The sequence below is a fragment of the Pelodiscus sinensis genome, chromosome 9 (genome assembly GCF_052426305.1).
Source record: "Pelodiscus sinensis isolate ZL-2025 chromosome 9, ASM5242630v1, whole genome shotgun sequence".
NCBI classification, from domain to species: domain Eukaryota; kingdom Metazoa; phylum Chordata; order Testudines; family Trionychidae; genus Pelodiscus; species Pelodiscus sinensis.
In genome coordinates, this window is record NC_143060.1 from 9,598,679 (window position 1) to 9,617,678 (window position 19,000).

The 19,000-nt window shown below is 44.7% G+C and overlaps 1 long non-coding RNA gene across 1 annotated transcript; it reads left to right on the top strand.

The window, feature by feature from the left end:
- Positions 1-6,576: 6,576 nt before the first annotated feature.
- On the top strand, positions 6,577-18,768 carry LOC112546331 (uncharacterized). The gene is made up of 4 exons (XR_016350300.1): positions 6,577-12,176; positions 12,282-12,367; positions 15,216-15,386; positions 18,519-18,768. It is a non-coding gene; the product is annotated as an uncharacterized LOC112546331 (long non-coding RNA).
- The last annotated feature ends 232 nt before the right edge of the window (positions 18,769-19,000 follow it).

Here is a 19,000-nt window from a genome sequence, read left to right on the forward strand (position 1 = left end):
TTGTTTAGCTTCAGCTTCTAACCACTGGATCTTGTTATCCCTTTGTCTGCCTGATTAAAGAGCCCATCATAATATTTTTCGTTCCTCATGTAGGTACTTATAGACTTTGTTAAACTAAACATGTTTAGCTTCTTGAGTATGTCACTATAAAACATGGTTTCCAGTCCTTGAATCATTGTCTCTTTGACCCTCTCCAAATTGTCAACATTCTTTCTGAAATGTTGACATCAAAACTGGACACAGTATTCTAATAGCAATAGCCACGTGCCAAATACAAAGGTAAAATAATCCCTCTGTTATGTGAGAGTGTGTCTAGACTACCTAGTTTTGTCGACAAAAGTGGACTTTTGTCGACAAAACTATACCAGTGTCTACACTACCGCTGAGTTCTGTCGACATAATGTCAGACGCGTCTGGGCTGTCAGCTGATCGCGTGCTCCGCGGCTTGGCTCTGCTTTGCCCCCCCCCCCCCGCCGTCCCCCTGGTCTGCAGACCAGGGGGACGGGGGGGGCAAAGCAGAGCCAAGCCGCGGAGCGCGCGGTCAGCTGACAGCTGTCAGCTGGCCGCGTCCTCCACGGCTTGGCCCTGCTTTGCCCCCCCCCCCTCCACAGACCAGGGGGATGGGGGGGGGGGCAAAGCAGAGCCAAGCCGCGGAGCACGTGGGCAGCGGACAGCCCAGACGCGTCTGGGCTGTCCACTGCCCGCATGTTCCGCCGCTTTGCTCCCCGTCCCCCTGGTCTGCAGACCAGGGGGACGGGGAGCAAAGCAGAGCAAAGCCACGGAGCCCGAGGGCAGCAGGACAGCCACGGCGCGTCTGGGCTGTCCCGCTGCCTCCGTGCTCCGTGGCTTTGCTCTGGACACCTGTGGTACAGCAGCTGGGGCGCTGCCAGTTGGTCCCATAGCGCCGCTGTGGGTGCTACTGGACCAACCGGTCAGCACCCCAGCTGTTCTGCCCCAGGAGTCCTGATTCAGCCATTGCTGGTCAGATTCAGCAGCGGCTGAATCAGGACGCCTGGGGCAGAGCAGCTGGGGTGCTGCTGGGTTGGTCCAGTAGTGCCGAGGAGCGGCGGCGCTACTGGACCAACCCAGCAGCACCCCAGCTGCTCTGCGCCAGGCGTCCCCAAGTCAGCCGCTGCTGAAACTGACCAGTGGCTGACTACAGGAAGCCCCTGCCCCAGGCTTCCTGGAATCAGCCGCTGATCAGTTTCAGCAGCAGCTGACTTGGGGATGCCTGGGGTTCTTAAGTTGAATCTGTATGTAAGTCAGAACTGGCGTCCAGATTCAGCCGCTGTTGAAACTGATCAGTTTCAGCAGCGGCTGAATCTGGACGCCAGTTCCGACTTACATACAGATTCAACTTAAGAACAAACCTACAGTCCCTATCTTGTATGTAACCCGGGGACTGCCTGTAGTCTAGACATACCACCGGGGACTGCAATAACCCTTGTGACTGCACCATTATACTAGGAGTTCAAGTTCATCTGATTATCCACCAAGACTCCCAAATCTTTTTCAGAGTCACTGCCTCCCAGGAGAGTGTCCACCAGTAAGTATGGCCTACAGTTTTTAGTTCTATTTATGTAGTTATACACTTGGTCCCATTAAAAGTACATTGCTTGCTCATTGAGTCATCCAGATCACTCTGTGTCCAGTGACTTGATTTCTTCACTACCATTTCTGGTGTTTTAAGTTACATCAGTACTATTACATTTATCAAATAAACTTGAAATCTCATCAAAACACGTCAGCTTATTTTGACAGGATCTTATTCATATAAGACCAGGCTGACTGGCATTAGTTCCCCTCTTTTAGTTATTTATAGAGTCCTATATCAGCCATTCAATTATTTTTCTGAGACCAATGTTAGACTGACAGGCCAATAATTGACTGGATCATCCTGTTTACCCTCTGTAAGTATTGTCACGACATTAGTTTCCTTCTAGTCTTCTGGAACTTTCCCTACTATTAAACAATTGTTAATAGTCAGAATTAACTATCTAGTGAAGTCCTGGGGTAGCTCTTTTAAAACTCTTAGCTGCAAGTTATGCAAACTTGCTCATTTTAAAATGGCTAACTTTACTAGGTACTGTTTAATATCATCCTCAACTGCTATTGGACTGTAGCATGTATCATTATCATCTGTTTTTCCCCAAATACATAACCAGTGTTTACTGAACTGTTTCTACTTTTTCTACATTATCAACAATTCTACCATTTCTATCTAGTAATGATGAATAACATTCTTGGGATTCATTTTGTTTCTAATGTCCTTCCTATTGTTCTTAACTGTTTGGCCATAGATTTCTCCTTATATCCTCTTGTTTCCCTTATTGATTGTCTGCAATTCCTAGCTTCTGATTTATAGTCATTACTACAAACTTCTTATTGCTTCCATTTTTTTTGTAACTACTGTACCCTTATTTCTACTCTATACAGGAATTTTTTTTTTAAGCCAGCATGGCCTTCTTTTTCAAATGAGGGGTTTGGGGCATCTAATAATTATCATTCACGTTTTTCTGTTAAAAACATTTTCTGCCAACTGATCTGACTCATAACTGTTTTCAGTTGTATATAAATGGGCCTTTTAAAGCACTAAGTAGATATATTATTGGTTTGGACTTTATTCGGTTTGCACATACCAAGCATGAATAAGTCATGATAAGCTACCACTAATTTTTAGGTCTATGCTCAAATCCTCTTTATCTGTCAAGACCAGGTCTAATATAGAATTCCTCATGTTGGATGCAACACTTTTTTAGGTAGAAAGTTATCATCTATAATATTTAAAAATTCTAAGGATGTTTTAGTATTGCTAGAAGGAGAATCCTTGAATTTTAAACATTACATTTTCCTTTTTTGTCCATCATCCAAGGCTATGTAGTAGCAGACAAAAAAAATCAGAAGATTAAAGAGAGATTGAAAATCTGAGAGGGGGAAGAGATTTTTGATCAGGCACCTTAAAATGTGTTGGCTTTTGTTTTTATTAATGCCTGTGTAACTCAAATATCTCAGAACATTTCACACACAGGATATTTTGGGTTACAGATTCAACCACTACCCATTCACTTAAGGTGTGGCTGCCCATGATACACATGGTATTGAGGCTCTCCAGAGATTTTCAAGCATAATCAAGAAAGATCAGATTTGACATTCCTGTGGGAAAAGAGAGACTTTTTTAATACATTACAAAAGAGGCAAAAACTCAATTTAAAAAAAAAAATCATTTGCGGGTGACCTTTAAAGTTTGATTTGAATGAAGAATAGTTTGATGAAACAGTTCTGCTGACCCTGGATAGAATGTGGTGAGGAAAACGTCATAAAATGCTTCAAAGATAAGCAGATAAATAGGGCATCAAGGATGGTACCTATGATGGGGAAGAGGCGGTATTATGCAAAATAAGAGACCAGGTTGGTGGGCAGGCATAAAGTTACATCCTTGAAAGTGAGGACAATTAATGTGAACTTGATATAGAAAAGAAGGGGAACCAGTGGAACAATTAAAAAAAGGTGTAATGTAAAAAAATTAAGCAGTTGTGCCTTTAAGAAATAAACGCAATGTACCTAAGTAACCTCATAATCTTCCTATTGTAATCCTCATCCCTCCCTTTTTCTCTTCCACTACTATTTCTTACTCTTATTGGTTTTGTAATGTTTAAAACAAGATTGTTAAGTGCCTTGTGTTGGGACAGTATTTTTGTCTGCTTTGTAAAGCATCTAGCACACAATTAGGTGCTCTGATCAACCTCACTTCATGGATTTATTCTGTTATTATTAATCCTGGGAAAAATGAAAATATAGCAAATCTGGGAAGGTCAAGCTATGTCTGTCCTGACAGTATACCTGGCTTTAGAATACATCAAAATCTGTGCTAAGGCAACTGATACAAAATCTGAGACAGAGAGTCTGCAAAACGTGGATCAAGTTATACCCAAACATTTTCATTATATTCCTGAAAATATTTTAATTCCATATTTTAAGAGTATTTTTTGAAATAGTTGTTCGTAGTAAAAATAGTCCGGTGGTGGTAAATATTCTATAATTATTTAACCTTTCTGCCAAGTGGAGCCAATGTCAACTGGGAACTGGTTCAGTATCAAGGGGTTCCTTTCCATCAGAGCAACTCAAAACAGCTTGACTCCTCACTCATTAATCAGAAAATTAATACTACCCTGGGACACTCCTGAGAGAGAGTAATTCTTCACTCACTGAGTATGAGTGTAGAAAAAAAACTTTTTAAAAAAATGAGGAAGTAACTTGGTGTTAATTTGGAAAAACACCATAATCAGGGTTCATAAATATAAACCATGAGTAAAAGACCCACCCCAAGTAGGTTGGCTTTCCTATCTGGTTCTTAAGTTCAGCAAACCAAAAGTCCCTTTCACATGCCTTACATTTCTCTGCACCCCACTCACAAATTGCTGTCTTTGGTCAGTGCAGACCCAGAGTTCAGAGGTATATCTACAGTGTACCTCTTTAAGTAAGAGTTAAAGACACACTTTATTTGCTCCACTGCTTGGGCTCTCTCTCACCACGCCTCTCTACCAGCCACCCTGCTGGCTGCCTTTCTTACCACTCGTGTCAAGCATCTCTACCAGCTGCCCTGCTGACCACTCATCTCGCCACTCCACCTCATCAGCCACCCGTTCACCAGCTGGTTGTCAGTTGCCTTCTGCTGCCACCTGCCTCTCTGCTGTGACCCCCTGCACGTCAGTGTCTTAGTAATTTTCAAATCTTTGCAGGCTGAGCAGAAACACTGCCACATGGCAAGTGATTTTGGCTAGGATTCTTACCAGAAACAGAGTCTTATCACAACTGATTTCAGCTGTTTGAGCATTTAACGTAACAAATGCTCCTAATTACCGGTAAGTCTTTTAGTTCTGTTCTTTGAACATCAGGGAAGAAAAGGTTGAACCAGTGTAGGGAGGACCCTTGGTGAGAGTGTGCTGTGCCCTGGCTGGGATACCTGTCCACACTTTTCTTACTCTCACAGGACTCTGACATTCAAACCCCTGGCTTAACAAGGTTCTTTCAAATGAGGTTGTTCCCCCTCATTTGAGACAGGTTAAGCACTGTTCTGCTTCTCTGCATTCCCACAATAATTTACAACATTGGTAACCCTATTTCATTACCCCTGCATTCAATACTAAGATGATTTGTACCCAATACTAGCTAAGGTTGATCTTTTTTACCACTGCATCTGCTGAATATGTAAGCAGAGCAGGAGAAATCTGTATTTACATAAACACACTCAAGTCTCTCTGGCTCCCAGTGTTGATTGGTGTGTCTGGCCAAAGGAGAACTAGTTTAGAGAAATGTCCCCCTACCCACATCTATCATTGGGATTTGCTCTTAAACCCTTAAAATAAAACTGACTAAAGTGTGGGTGCGAACAAACAAGACATTTATTAAACCATCAACAGTTCTGAAATGAGGTAAAACAAAGGTAAACTAGGGAACCAGAAGCACAGATATAGCAAGGACCTCCACAACCAAAGGTAAATGACAGGTTAGATGGTATACTGACTGACCCAGTTGAGTTCCTTGTCCTAGGACAGGGCTCAGGTAAAGAAATGGAGGCTCAGAAGACAACTACCATGTCTTGCAGTTTGAGGACTCTCATGACAATGGGACAGTTCCAGATTAATTTCCAAGTGGTATTGATAGGTAAATAGTGGACATCTGGATCAGGCGATATTAGCTCTGCTCTGGCGATGGCTTGGCTCTCTCTCCCTGTGACATGGTGGGCAAGTGTTAGTCCTCAGATAAAAGGATAACAGCTGGCAACACAGCCTTTGTGTGCAGGTAAGACCACCCTTCTGCAACCAGATCTGTACATGTGGTGCCATGCATACACGTCTAAACAGCTGAAGACCTGAGATGATCACAGCACTTTCCAATGATAGCGCTAGCAACACCTCCAGATTCTACCACACAGAAGGGAAGCCCCTAGAATTGGCACGGCAGTCCTTAAACAGCCTGTGGTTGCTGAGCAAATCTCTGGTCACATGCTTTACTGTATTTTCCCATCAAAGGCCAGAAAGAAGGAAAGTGCTCTTAGGGGAGGAAGGGAAAATGCAGCCAAGATGGAGTCCAGGTTGTTGTTTGGACATTCCAAGATGGCGCAATTATGATGTTAAGCACCAATGTTTTCCCTCCTAAACCAGCTAGCTGTTAGTGAAACATTCATTCAGACTCCATTTAATTATACAGAGTAAATATCAGCCTGAAGGAACCCAGGGCTTGCTCCTCAGACCTTACATGGTTGACTTCATTAGGCATTCAAAGGGAATCCAGGATCAGGCCCATAATTGGAACTTACCATCACACATCTCAGGAGGAAGAAAGCTAATGATTTATTTATATCAGCAGAGAAGGAGGATGGTTCAGTGGTTAGGGTGCTAATCTGGGACTAGGGAAACCACTTTGCTGGTCTGCCACAGACTTACTGGCTGTGTCTAGACTGGCATGATTTTGCTAAAATACTTTTAACAGAAATTTTTTTCTGTTAAATGTATTTCTGCAAAAGAGCGTCTAGATTGGCACGGATGCTTTTGCGCAAGAAAGCTCTAATGGCCATTTTAGCCATCAGGCTTGCGCAAAAAATTAAGGTACCTGTCTACATTGGCCCTCTTGCGCAAGTATTCTTGCGCAAGAGGGCTTATCCCTGAGCGGGAGCGTCAAAGTATTTGTGCAAGTAGCACTGAATTCTTACATTAGAACGTCAGTGCTCTTGCGCAAATTTAAGCGGCCAGTGTAGACAGCGGGCAAGTTTTTGTGCAAAAGCCGCTGCTTTTGCGCAAAATCTTGCCAGTCTAGACGCACCCACTGTGTATTCTTGTGCACTTTGGTTAGTTTATGTGACTCAGTTCCACATCTCACAGGGGTGTTGTGAAGAGAAATGCATTTAAAAGATGTGAGGCTCTGAGAGGGCCATATAAGTACCTCATTTGGAGGCATTAAAGTATTTCATAGCCAGGGGTAGATGACCGTTTTGCGGGGCCCCAGGCAGCATAATTCCGCAGGGCCCCCCTTTGCCACGGCGCATGCGCAGTGACGCCATGCGCAGCGGCGCCACGGCACATTCGCGGGGCTTTCTGAAGCGCGGGGCCCAGGGCGGCCGCCCCATTCGCCCTGCCCTATATCCGCCCCTGTTCATAGCAATAATTTCAGTTTGTCCTGAACTTTCATTTGTATCATGTATTTCTCTAATGTTGTCCTTCAGAGTCAGTGGTTGCATCGACCATTTTGCATCTTCAGAAAAGGCAGTGTATGAATGTGTTAGAAATATTATCTCGACGCTAAACTATGTGTTCTATGGAGGTCTCCCTAATAAGTCTTCCTGAAATCCAACACATGCTACTACCCAATGCCAGCACTGCAGGCAGTTAACGTCTTGCACACGTACAGCCAGAGAGCTACCACTGAAACTTCTCTCCCTTGAGAACATTGTGAGACTGGCCTCAGAGCCAGAACACTTGACTCCACCTCAGCAGCCCTCTCCTTTGGCCATGTCTGAGAAGGCTGCTCCCTCAGGCTGCTCCAGCACCAGGGACTCTTCCTCCCACCATTCTGGGAAAAGATCCCACTCTTCAAGTAAAGGTGATTCCCTTTCAAAGAAAATGGAGCCAAATACTTAAGATACCCCCTGCACTGACCTCTACTAAGGTACCAGACAGGGAGGTCCTGGGACTGTCAGACACCAATGGCTCCCGAGGGTCCAAGGACCTTACTAAGATGGGCTCCAAGGCACCTGAGAAGCCTAAGTCGGCTCCGCCAGCATCATCCAACTCGAACTTAGTGCCGACAGAGGCAAAAGCCAAGTCAGCGCCCTCAATGTACCACCAGTGCTGAAGAAACTGAGGTGCCGCTTGGTGCCACTGGCACCTATGCTGCCCCTAGCATTGAAGAGGCACAAGAATGCAGCACAAGCGACCCCGCACACGGCAGCATCGGCACCGCAAGTAGCATCTGTGCACTGCAGCTTTTCACTTTGACAGAAGAGCTAAGAGTAACATCCGTGCTGACAACCCCATTATTCGGTGCCAACGGTATGCCCACGTCGACAGGTTCACTCTTTCCACTCCTGCAGGCTCAGCACTACCCCTGTCCATCTATGATGACGAGGAACCCTTGATCAGTACCCACACACTCAAAGCTTTCTTCACCAGAACAGCCTCTGCAGCAAGCACTGCCTCAATGGCAGCCACCTCAATGGCTGTCCCCTGTAGTGCCAGTGCCACAGCGACCCTATGGCACCCTACAGACGCCAGCAATCACAGCAGATATAACCTCAGGCACCTACCTCCACTCCATCAAAGGCCATGTCTCTCTTTATAGATCCACTTATCAGGAGAAGGATGAACCAGGCTCAAGTGACAAGAAAACCTCTGCCTCCTCACCTTCACCAACACACATATCATCATCTTCCCCTGATGACACCCTGATGCCCCTTTCTCCCACAGTGGGAGATGTTTTCAATAGTTCCAAGAACTTTACAAGAGGGTGGCTGACATGCTGGAGGTCTCCCTAATAAGTCTTCCTGAAATCCAACACAAGTTAATTAGCATCCTGCATGCCTCTCCATCCACTAAGCTGGCACTACAGATGGACCCATCCCTCATGGACCCTGCCACAGTGATCTGGCAGACACCAGCGACAACTCCACCAGTCTGTAAGAGGTCAGACCGTAAATATTGTGTAACACCACAGGGTGCTGACTTTTTGTTCTCCCACCCATATCTTAATACCCTTGTAGTAGATGCAGTTAACCAAAGGGGAAAAGAGAATGCGGCCAGAAGCACAACTTATGATAAGGAGTGGAAACGCCTGGGCCTCTTGGGGAGGAAAGCTTATTCCTCTGCTTCTTTTCAGTTCTGGATCTCAAACTACACTGCAATGCTCATAAAATATATGCACCACATTTTCAAGCAACTATCGCATTTTATTGGAAGCTTCCTGGATGAAAAAAGAGAGCAATTCAAAGATAATATAAATGAGGGCACCCTGATTTCATGCATGGATCTATAAGCTGCCTTGGACACGTCTGATACCGCATCCTGTTCTATCGCGATGGCTGTCATAATGAGGATGCCCCCATGGCTTCACCTATACAGGTTTCCTCATGAAGTTCAAGCCACAGTGGAAGATCTCCCTTTCTAGGGCTCCAAGTTGTTTGTGGACACCACCAATGCATCTCTCCACTCATTTAAAGACTCTCATTCCACACTGAAAACACTTGGCATTCATGTCCCTGCAATGAAACACAAGCAGGGAAGATATTTTACTCAGAGATATAAACCAACACCTTTTAGTCAGCCACAGAGGCACAATGACAACAGAAGGAAGCAACATCAAACCAGACAGAGACAAACTCCTGACCAGCCCTCTACCTCTCAACCCTCAACCTCGGGACAAACATTTGGAAGTTCAGGTTGAGGATCTGGTAGCACTCTCTGTTTAAGACAGTCACATCCCTACCAACTATTCTGCAAATGTTTAGCACCCTTCTACCCCCAGTGGTCTTCTATTACAACAGACAGATGGGTATTGGACTTTATAAAGGACGGATAATGTATCCCACTTTGTCTGCCTCCCCTTTCCACCCTTCCTTCTTGGCCCTCTTCAGGGACCCATCTCACCAGAACATTCTCCTCTAGGAGCTCGACCACCTGCTCCAATTAGGGGCTATAGTACCAGAGTGCCTCACTGTTACAGAGGCAAAGGTTTTTACTTCCATTACTTTCTCACAACAAAAAAGTCAGGAGGATGGAGAACAAACCTTGATCTCAGGAGGCTCAATCGCTACATACAACTACAATGGTTCAAGATGGTCACCTTGTCTACAATAATCCCTACCTTAAATGAAGGAGACTGGTTATCGACTCTCGACCTCCAGGATGCATACTTCCATGTTTCCATTCACCCAGCACACAGGAAGTACCTCAGATTCATGGTTTGCTACACAAACTTCCAATGCACAGTGCTGCTATTCAGACTCTCCACAGCTCCAAGGATCTTTTTGAAGGTGCTTGCAGTGGTCACCGCTCATCTCCGCAGACAAGGGATCTTTATATTTTCATGCCTCAATGACTGCCTGATAAGTGCACACACAAGTCAAAAAGCAGAAGATGCAGTTTTCCTAACCAAGACACTCTTCCAGACCCTCAGCCTACAGATAAATCTGCTCAAGTGCAAACTACAACCAGCTCAGATAATAGATTTTATTGGAGCCCATCTCAGTTGCTGTGACGAGGTGCCCCCGTCCCCGTGCCCTCCCACGGACAACCCCGAGGTCCGGGGGGACGGAAGGGAGACCGGCATGCTCCCTCGGCAGTGTGGCACATGCGCCAAGGTCTGCACACCGCATTTAAAGAGCGGGCAGATCAGCTGTTGGGGGGTGGAAGCAGCCGGGGACACGGAGCAGGCGCAAGGCTCCGGGAGAGGGGCCGGAGACGCCGAGCGGCTGGGAGAGCGGCCGGAGATGCCGAGTGGGCGGAGGGTGGCTGGAGGTGCCGAGGCGAGGCGGCTGGAGGTGCTGGGTCAGCAGAGGCAGCCAGGGAGGTCGGCGGAAGGCGGGGAACTGAGGCGCCAGAGGAAGAGGGGTCCAGACCCCAGGACACGCACAGGACCTGAGGCCAGGGCAGCCAAAGATGACACCCCTTGGCAGCACTCCCAACAAACCCCAGAGGGGCCGTGAGTAACCCCACGGCGGGCGCCAAGACCTCCCCACCCCAAACAACTGGTGACTCTTCCCCAACCCCAGGGAAACATACGGCTTGCTGGGTGGTAGGTTGGTCTCTCATAAGTTCACTTGCGTAGACTGATACCTACCCCCCTTCATGGTACAAGCCCAGAGCAAAGGTAGGGGTGGATCCAAGTCCTTAGGGCCCTGGGCTGGGGCCCATGAGCGAGGGTGGGTCCGGGCTCCCCCTTCTCCCTCCACATTATCCTTTGTCGCCGTAACTAGGGTGTTGTGGCGGCGCTGTAAGAAGGGAATAGAAGTTCAATGCTGATTCGAGGGAGGGGTGATGGTGATGCCAGTGATGAGCACCCGAGACAGACTGTAGGCGGTCCAGTAATGGGCTGAGTGAAGACAGTCAGTTGGGGCACTGAGGCACGGTGGGGGAGGTGGGCACAGGAGCGCCTCCTGACAATTAGACATAGATCTTTTTCTGGGGCAGAGAAGGAACTCAAGAGATGAGTGCATAGTAGTGACACCGCACATGCCATCTGCTCTGTGTGAGCAGCCTACCAAGGACACTGCTACCTACAATCTCCGACTAGTGGCACATCAGTGCCCAGTCACCTAAGGTGGATCACCCATAGGCACAACCATCTTGAAGAACCTCCATTACTGCACACGGTGAGTAACCCTCTCTTTTCCATCACATGGAAAGAGAGGGGGTTGATCAAAGGGACAACTATACTGCAGAATGACCACTGGGGGCAGTGAGCACAGCAGATAACTATACTGCAGAGTGACCACAGGGGAGCAGCTACACCAGAAAAGAGTGGCCAGATGGGGCTGGGACTTGCCATCTTGCCAGCCATCAGACAGGGTAAATTGTCCCCAGGCTCCAACCCCTTCCCCTGGCCCTCGGCCACATTGCCAGATAGGGTGGGGGGAGCGGGAGGCCCACTGCTATTGGCCCTGCTGTTGCAGCTCTTCTGAGATTATCTTTTTTTTCCTCAAGATAAAAGAGTGCACGTTGTTGAAATAACTTTACATCTTGTGATCCAATGTTTTTAAATCATTGGGATGCTTGGTGCAAGGTTTTTTAGTCTCATATGATTACAAAGTCATTGGATCAAGAAAAAATGTCTTTAATTTTATAAATTTATTTGAATATTTCACTACATAAAGTGCATTCCATGCCTTTCTTTAATATCGATATTTTGTCCAGCTAATGTCATACTAATTTTTTAAATCATTGTGATTATCACAGTTATTCTCATGTTTTCAATGGACATTGCAGACAAACATGCAGTCTGTATGGTATATTCCGACTCCTAGCTCCCTTCCTCCTGAGAGCAGAGTCTGTGGTAAAAGTGACGGATCATGTACCTTAATAAAAGTTTGCATCCAATATATTTTTTTACATTCTAGAGCTTCAGGGAGCTTCTCAACCAGCAATCAACCAGACACTCCCCACCCCCTTCCCCTTCTCTTGCAATAGGTTAGTAGCTAGGGAAAATCCTTAAATTAGGCCCTTAAGGAAATTGCTATATATAGTTGATTAGAAGCCACATAATGTACTAAATTTAATTATTTCCCAATACAGCTTGAAATCAAGGATGACCAAAAAATGAGGACACCCCATCGAAGTAAAAATACTCTCCTCTATAGCTTGGATAGTAAAACTACATGGTATAAATCTATTTATTAATTAATTGTGACTGCTAAATTAAGATATATTTTAAATCACAGATGGACTAATGTTTTGACTTAATCAACAAACCCACGATGATTGGCATGAGAGAACGTTCCTGTGTGTTCTTTCACATCCCTTTCCTTACATTTTTGCATAATGTTGAACTATCACTTTTGAGCTGATTAACTAACTTAGCTTGTGTGGTGGCTGCACAATGAACATCACTATACCAGACAAAGGAAGCTGATTAGTATCTAATCTATTAGAAGGAGGTCCAAACTGGGGCTTAAAAAGTCTCCCTGAAGATGGTTCCACACTAGAAGCATCTCCAGAATAAGGACCTTAGACATAAAAACTCCTAAAAATTTAACTATAGATTCACAGCTGGGACTTGCTCAATAATAACAGTACTATCTAGTATCATATCCCATTTGTGATGATTCAGTCTTTTCAAAAGTTACAATATCATGCTCTGAATAACCCTTCCTGAGGACATCACTTGTCTCACTTGAAAATAACGTTCTATAGTGTATGTTTTAGGTACTTAGATTTACAGTAAATATCTTATTAGTATTGCTGTAGTATTAGAGCACTTAGTCTTTCATGTATTTATCCTCACAACATCTTTGTGATGTTGTGATATAGAAGTAGTATTAGCCTCATCACTGTGATGGGTTGGATACAGAGATCTCCTTGGGGCTGTCCCCTAGTGTGCTGATCAAGCCACTGATGCCTGCCTTACTGCTCTCTGGGGCTCCCTAACAGCCTGTCCTGCTGGGTCAGAAGTTCTGGTCTCCCCCAGATAAGGCATAGAGTAGGGGTTACCACCCCCCAAGAGGCCAACACAGACAGTGCACCAGATCAGCTCTGGGAGGGCTTGGCAATTTCAGCTCAGCACCCATGAACACGGCCTCCCAAAAGAATCAAAACCCCAAGTAAATCCGTTGTCTTCTGTATAAAAGTTCTATACAGAGAAAGCTTATAAGATGCCCACCCGCTTTATCAATGAAAAGGAGATATGCACAGTAGTTGCTCCCCCCTCCTGGTAACAATTATTTACACTGGGCTTCATAGTAAACAAAAGTATTTTATTAAGTGTAAAAAGTAGGATTTAAGTGATTGCAAGTGAAAACAAATCAAAATTACTAAGTTAAAATAAACAAAAGATGCCAGCTAATTCTAATATACTAAGAAACTTGTTACATGCAATTTTTTACCCTAGACAGTTGTTCTCATCTCATGTAAAATCCTTCAAGTCAGTTGATCTTTACTCTGACTTGGCGCTACAGCTTTTTCCAAAGTTCTTTAGAGTCCTTTGTTTTCAGGTTTCACGTGTATCCTCTTAGGGTAGATGAGGCAGTTTCAAAGGCCAGCTGAAAACAAAGATCTGATTGCTTTCCATTCTTTAAATAGACTTTCTCCCAGTGTAGGAATCCTTTGTTCAATCTCTCCATCCCCATGGAAAAATACAAGATTCAAGATGGATTCTAGTACCAGGTGGTGTGGTCACATGTCTTTTAGGACCAAGCACAGTTTGGGCTTAAAGGACAAACAGGACCATTCACATGTCATTGTTCTGAGTACTGAGTCGTTAAGTTCCTAAATTACCACTCATGGCCCTCATTAGCGCATTTAGAAATAAAACCAGATTCACACTTCATAAATCTAACTTCACACACAAGAATGATAAATGCACAAAAATGGGATATACAGATTCAGCAGATTGTTACTTTAAAATTGATATGTTACATGATATGTTTTGCATCTAAAGCATCTTTGAGTTATGCATATTCATATTCATAAGACAATTTTCATAAAGCATGGGGTCTGCATTATAGTCATTATTTTACTAATGGAAAACCTGAGATACAGAGGCACATTTAAGTAACTTGCCAGAGTCACGCAGGCAGCCTGTGGCAGAGCCTGGAATTTCACCCAGAATGCCAAAGTCGTAGTCTAGTCCAATGGCCCACAGGCCAGATGCAGTTTGCCAGGTTCAGCCCCTGGTGGACTGCTGCTGTTCTATGTACCTGTGCAGCCGCAGATACAACCACTTGCAGCTCCCGTTGGCCATGGTTCACTGTTCCTGGCCAATGGGAGCTATGGGAAAAGGCATGCTGATCCACACCACTTCCTACAGCACCCATTGGCTGGGAACAGCAATCTGTGGCCAATGGAAGCTGCAAGCACCTGTACCTGCAGCTGCACAAGTAAATAAAGTGCCAGAGGTCAACTAGGAGCTAACCCTGGCAAACTGCCTTTGTTTTATTGCTCACCTCTGGTCTAGTCCCTAACATCCGGACCATCTTTCCTATTGCACCGAGATTGCCAGTCACAGTCTAGTCCCTAATATCTGGACCATTTTTCCTTTTCATATTTATAGCCTTTAAAAATAAGCATATACAGCCAACCAGTGACCTAGTAAGTGAGAGAAATGTGTGTCTAAAATATTCCAGTACTACATTGTGCCCTTAGTTTTACAAAGTGGGCAGGATTTAAAATCAGTACTCAAGAATACATGCCCGTTAATTAAGACCTTCACAAAAACCATTTATTGTAATCTGGTGATTTTGCTGAGGGGAAATCTTTACTCAGGCAAAATTTATTGGAGTATAAACAATGTCCAATTCTAAAAGCTAATTAAACAGCAGGTCTAAGGTAATAGAGAGTTTTGCCTGCATGACTGGGGCATAAGGTTTATAATCCATGCCATTATGAGACAAAAGCGTCAAGAACAAATATTTTGTCTATTCAAAAAAAGTCAATTATGTCATTCTTTAAGTAATAACATGTTCCTGAGGTCAAAGAGGTATTATTTAAAACAATCTAACCACTTCTCTTTAGTGCTTGAAGGTTGACAGCCATTCAATGTCGATTAAGCAACTGACAGCAGTAGAACCAGCCAGAATAGAGAAGATTACACCCCAGCATGCAACACCAGACTGGAGCAAATATCTTATTAAATTATGACCCATTCTTCTGAAGTTCTCAGCACCCTTACTTCCATTGACTTTGGTGAGCACAGAATCTTAAGGTATCCGAGCCTAGGAGTTCATCTTTTGTTTTACCTTAAGTTAATTGACAAGATCAGTTGAAGACAAGTAAACCTGATTAAAAAAATACATATATTTTGTAGTTTATGAAACTGGAACAAATTAGAGGACAAATCAAACCTCTGTGCAGAAATAGCCAGAGAGGCACCCAGAAACTTCAGGATTAACCTTGTAGAGTGTCCTCAGAATTATTACAACAGAATAGAGCCAAGGGGTCCATCTGGTAGGTTAAAAGCCAGAGCCTCTGCACCAGCTATGAGACCCTGTGACTCTGCCCTCAGTTCCCAGAAGCACAGTGCACTGGAACCTTGTTGCCAGGGTCATTCCAGTTGGTAACTCCCCAGAGCAAAGGAACCTTTACTATTTTAACTTGCTTCTTGCTTGTGCCTTGGGTGCTTCTTGTTTGTCCCTTGGTAGGAGTCCTTGACTATTCCTTTATTGGTCCATGCCTATCAGCTCACAATCCCCTTCCCTCTCATGGATTCTTGAATACACTAATATTTCTCTGTGGAATTCAGGGGACCAGAAGAATAGTCTTACAGAGATGGCTGATACCCCCACTCCTCTGTTTGGACAGGGAGATCTCTGTCCATGGAGGAGGACCCTTCAGACTGTGTTTTAGGGCACACCTACCTCCTCTTTCAAAGTGTCCTGCTCCAACTGAAGCCAATGAAAGCTCTTCTGGTTTTAGTGTGAATCATACTGAAACCTACCTTTGTTTTATAAACTGGTTTTGCTGACAGTACAGAGAATAAAGTATGTTTGTTGTAACTGCCAACATTGCCCCTATCACGGGCATCACTCATTGTGAGGGCCTCGTCCTACTGGCTGCTTGTGGGAATCAGCTCTTTCCAGGTCCAATGTCCCATGTGCTGCTCACTGCACAGCCTACTGGCTCTCTTTCCCACAGTCTCTTCAACTCAGGGTGCTCCCTCTTCAGGACTTGACCCTCTGGCCAGGTAACTGCAGGTAACTGTTTTCCTTCTCCAGTGTATCAAAGTCTTTCTTCAGCAGTCTTGGACAGCATTCTCATTCACTGCCTCTATGGTGCCACCTCCCCAGTGGTTGATAGGAAACCCAGGGCCCACTCTCTATTCTGGGCTCAAACTCACAGACCCTGTGTTCAGCCATCAAGGTCTGTTCCCTCTTGGGTCTTACTGCTTTTTCTTGAGCCTCTTCCATACCTTGTGGATTTCTCCCCTTCTCTGGATTTCTCAGCCTCACAACTCCTTTCTCCCTGGAAGTAACTGTAGGCTACCGTCTTCCACAGCCCCAAATCCAACTCCCTTTTCCTAGTGACTGACTACAGCCAGCTTCTTTACAGCCCCTTTTTACTTTCAGCTCTCTGGCTTTATATACCCCTGGGGGAATTCTTTACCATTGCTCATGCACAGAATTCATGTCGCCCACAGATTTCTTTGCTTCCCTGCAGAAAAATGACTTTCTGATGGGGAAGCAAAGGGAAACTGCAAGAACAGTCATGTACCACTTCCTAGCAATGCAAGTGCATCATTTCAGGCAGCTGGCAAAGAGGTAAATTACCACAGGGTTAGGGACCACCCCAGCCAGTTATTCCTACCCTGAACGGAGATCAACTCTGCTAATCCCAGCCAGGCTTGAGGCAGGAGAGGACAGGGATTCCTCTTTCCCTGCAAGGAGTGGTTAAGTCTGTGTCAGACTAACCCCTAGAAACCTTCCCCAACTGCAGGAAGCTCAGCAGCCTCCCCTGCTTCCCACCCTGACACCCCTGCCAAGCCTCAACCAGCACATCCAGAATCTAGAACTCCCTTAACCCTCTATACCCAAACCCCATCCTACAACACCTCAACTAATATACCCAGACTCCTATGCACTCAGACCCCTTCCCACTGAGTTTTCTATACTCAAACTCCCACTCTGATTAAGAGGTTTCCCTCTACTTTTTTTTCCATCTGTGGGTGGAATAAATTTTGTTATGTGCACCAGGGCATGTGTAGATGTACACCAGCAAAAGAAACACATGCTGTTTGCTGTGGCTACTGTGGGCCCTTGGCTAATCAGCTAGACAGCACCTGAATCTCTCCTAGGCAGCCACTCAAGCCCTCAGCTTATAGAGAATACTGCTGATGAGCTCCATCCCCTGCACCACGGGAAGCTTCCACATCCAGACCCGATGCCACTGACCCCCAACTAGCTGCACACAGATTCCTACCCTACCAAGCCCCCCTCACCCAGCACCCAGACTCCTCCACTGAGACACAACAACCATCATTTGGAGGCACCTGCAGAGTCCCACTGCCTCTGCACCTAGAACCTATGCAACAAGCCTGTGTGCATCCAGATCTCCCCACACCTAGACCCTCAACTGAGGTGCCTTTACCCAGATTGTCCCATACAGAATCCCCACACCTGGATCCCCCCACACTGAGCCCCTAAATACTTGGATCCTGCCTGGTTAAGCCAGTCTGCCCCACACATTGTGTGCCTGGCAGAGAGGGGCTGGGTATAAGAGTGTTTCTGGGGCACCTTCATATAGCCCGTGGCCTGTGCTTTCCTCTGCCATGCTGGAGCCTCTGAATTTATTTATTGACAAATAAAGTTTGCAGAATTTTAAAATACTGCACATTGAATTTAATTTTTTGGTGCAGAATTCCCTCAAGAGTACTTTATAGAAGCTCTGCCTGTTCTCCCACAGGTAAGCTTCTCCTAATTAGGGCTTCCTCTCAGCATTCATTCTCTCAGCTTGTAGCATATAAGTGAATTGGCCCATCAGACCTTCACTGACCCCTTTAGGACAAGTATGGGGACACCACTTAATAGATCTTCAAGTGACTTCAGTTCTATGAGGTGGCTGTATATTGAGCAATGGTATATAAATGTACTTAAATCCTATTTTAAATCCTAAAAAGATATCCTTTTGAAATATACCCACTTTTCTGAGAGAACAAATTTCTGCCACAATCCAAGTAGAAAAGCTAGCTTCAAAAGTAGGATTATTACAGCTGTATCCTTTAACAATATTTCATACCATGTAGTAAGTATATAAATGTACTCAAACCTTAAACATTTTACTATAATTTTTAACTTTTTAACAATTTCATTTACTGCATTTTAGATTCAAAAGTTGCAAGAACAGTAACTTCAAAAGCACAATACAACCAAAAGACTATACAGAATAAAAGAACAAATGCAAAGAGGATCAAGACCTTTCAGTGAGATCAGCTATTAGCTAATTAAATATGTGAATAAAATACATCATGTTAAACAGAAGCACTATTGGTGATGGGTAATCTATTAGGCAAACAAATGGTAGTGAAATTTTTTTCACTTTAGAGAGAAACATTATTGATCTTAATATGATTCACTGTGACATAAATGAGATTAAATAAATCAATGTTAATTAAAGGACCTTGTCAATCTGATATTTTTTTAAATCTAGTTTCTAATATATCACCTCTTACAAAGCATGACCTGAGTTTTTTTTAAAATATTCCTTTAAAATGTACTTGTTCTTCTGCCCTCTTGTGTGTATTAATAATTGTCTTTTCAGCAAAGGAGGAGCAGATTAATTAAGGCTCCAATCCCGCATCAAGTTCC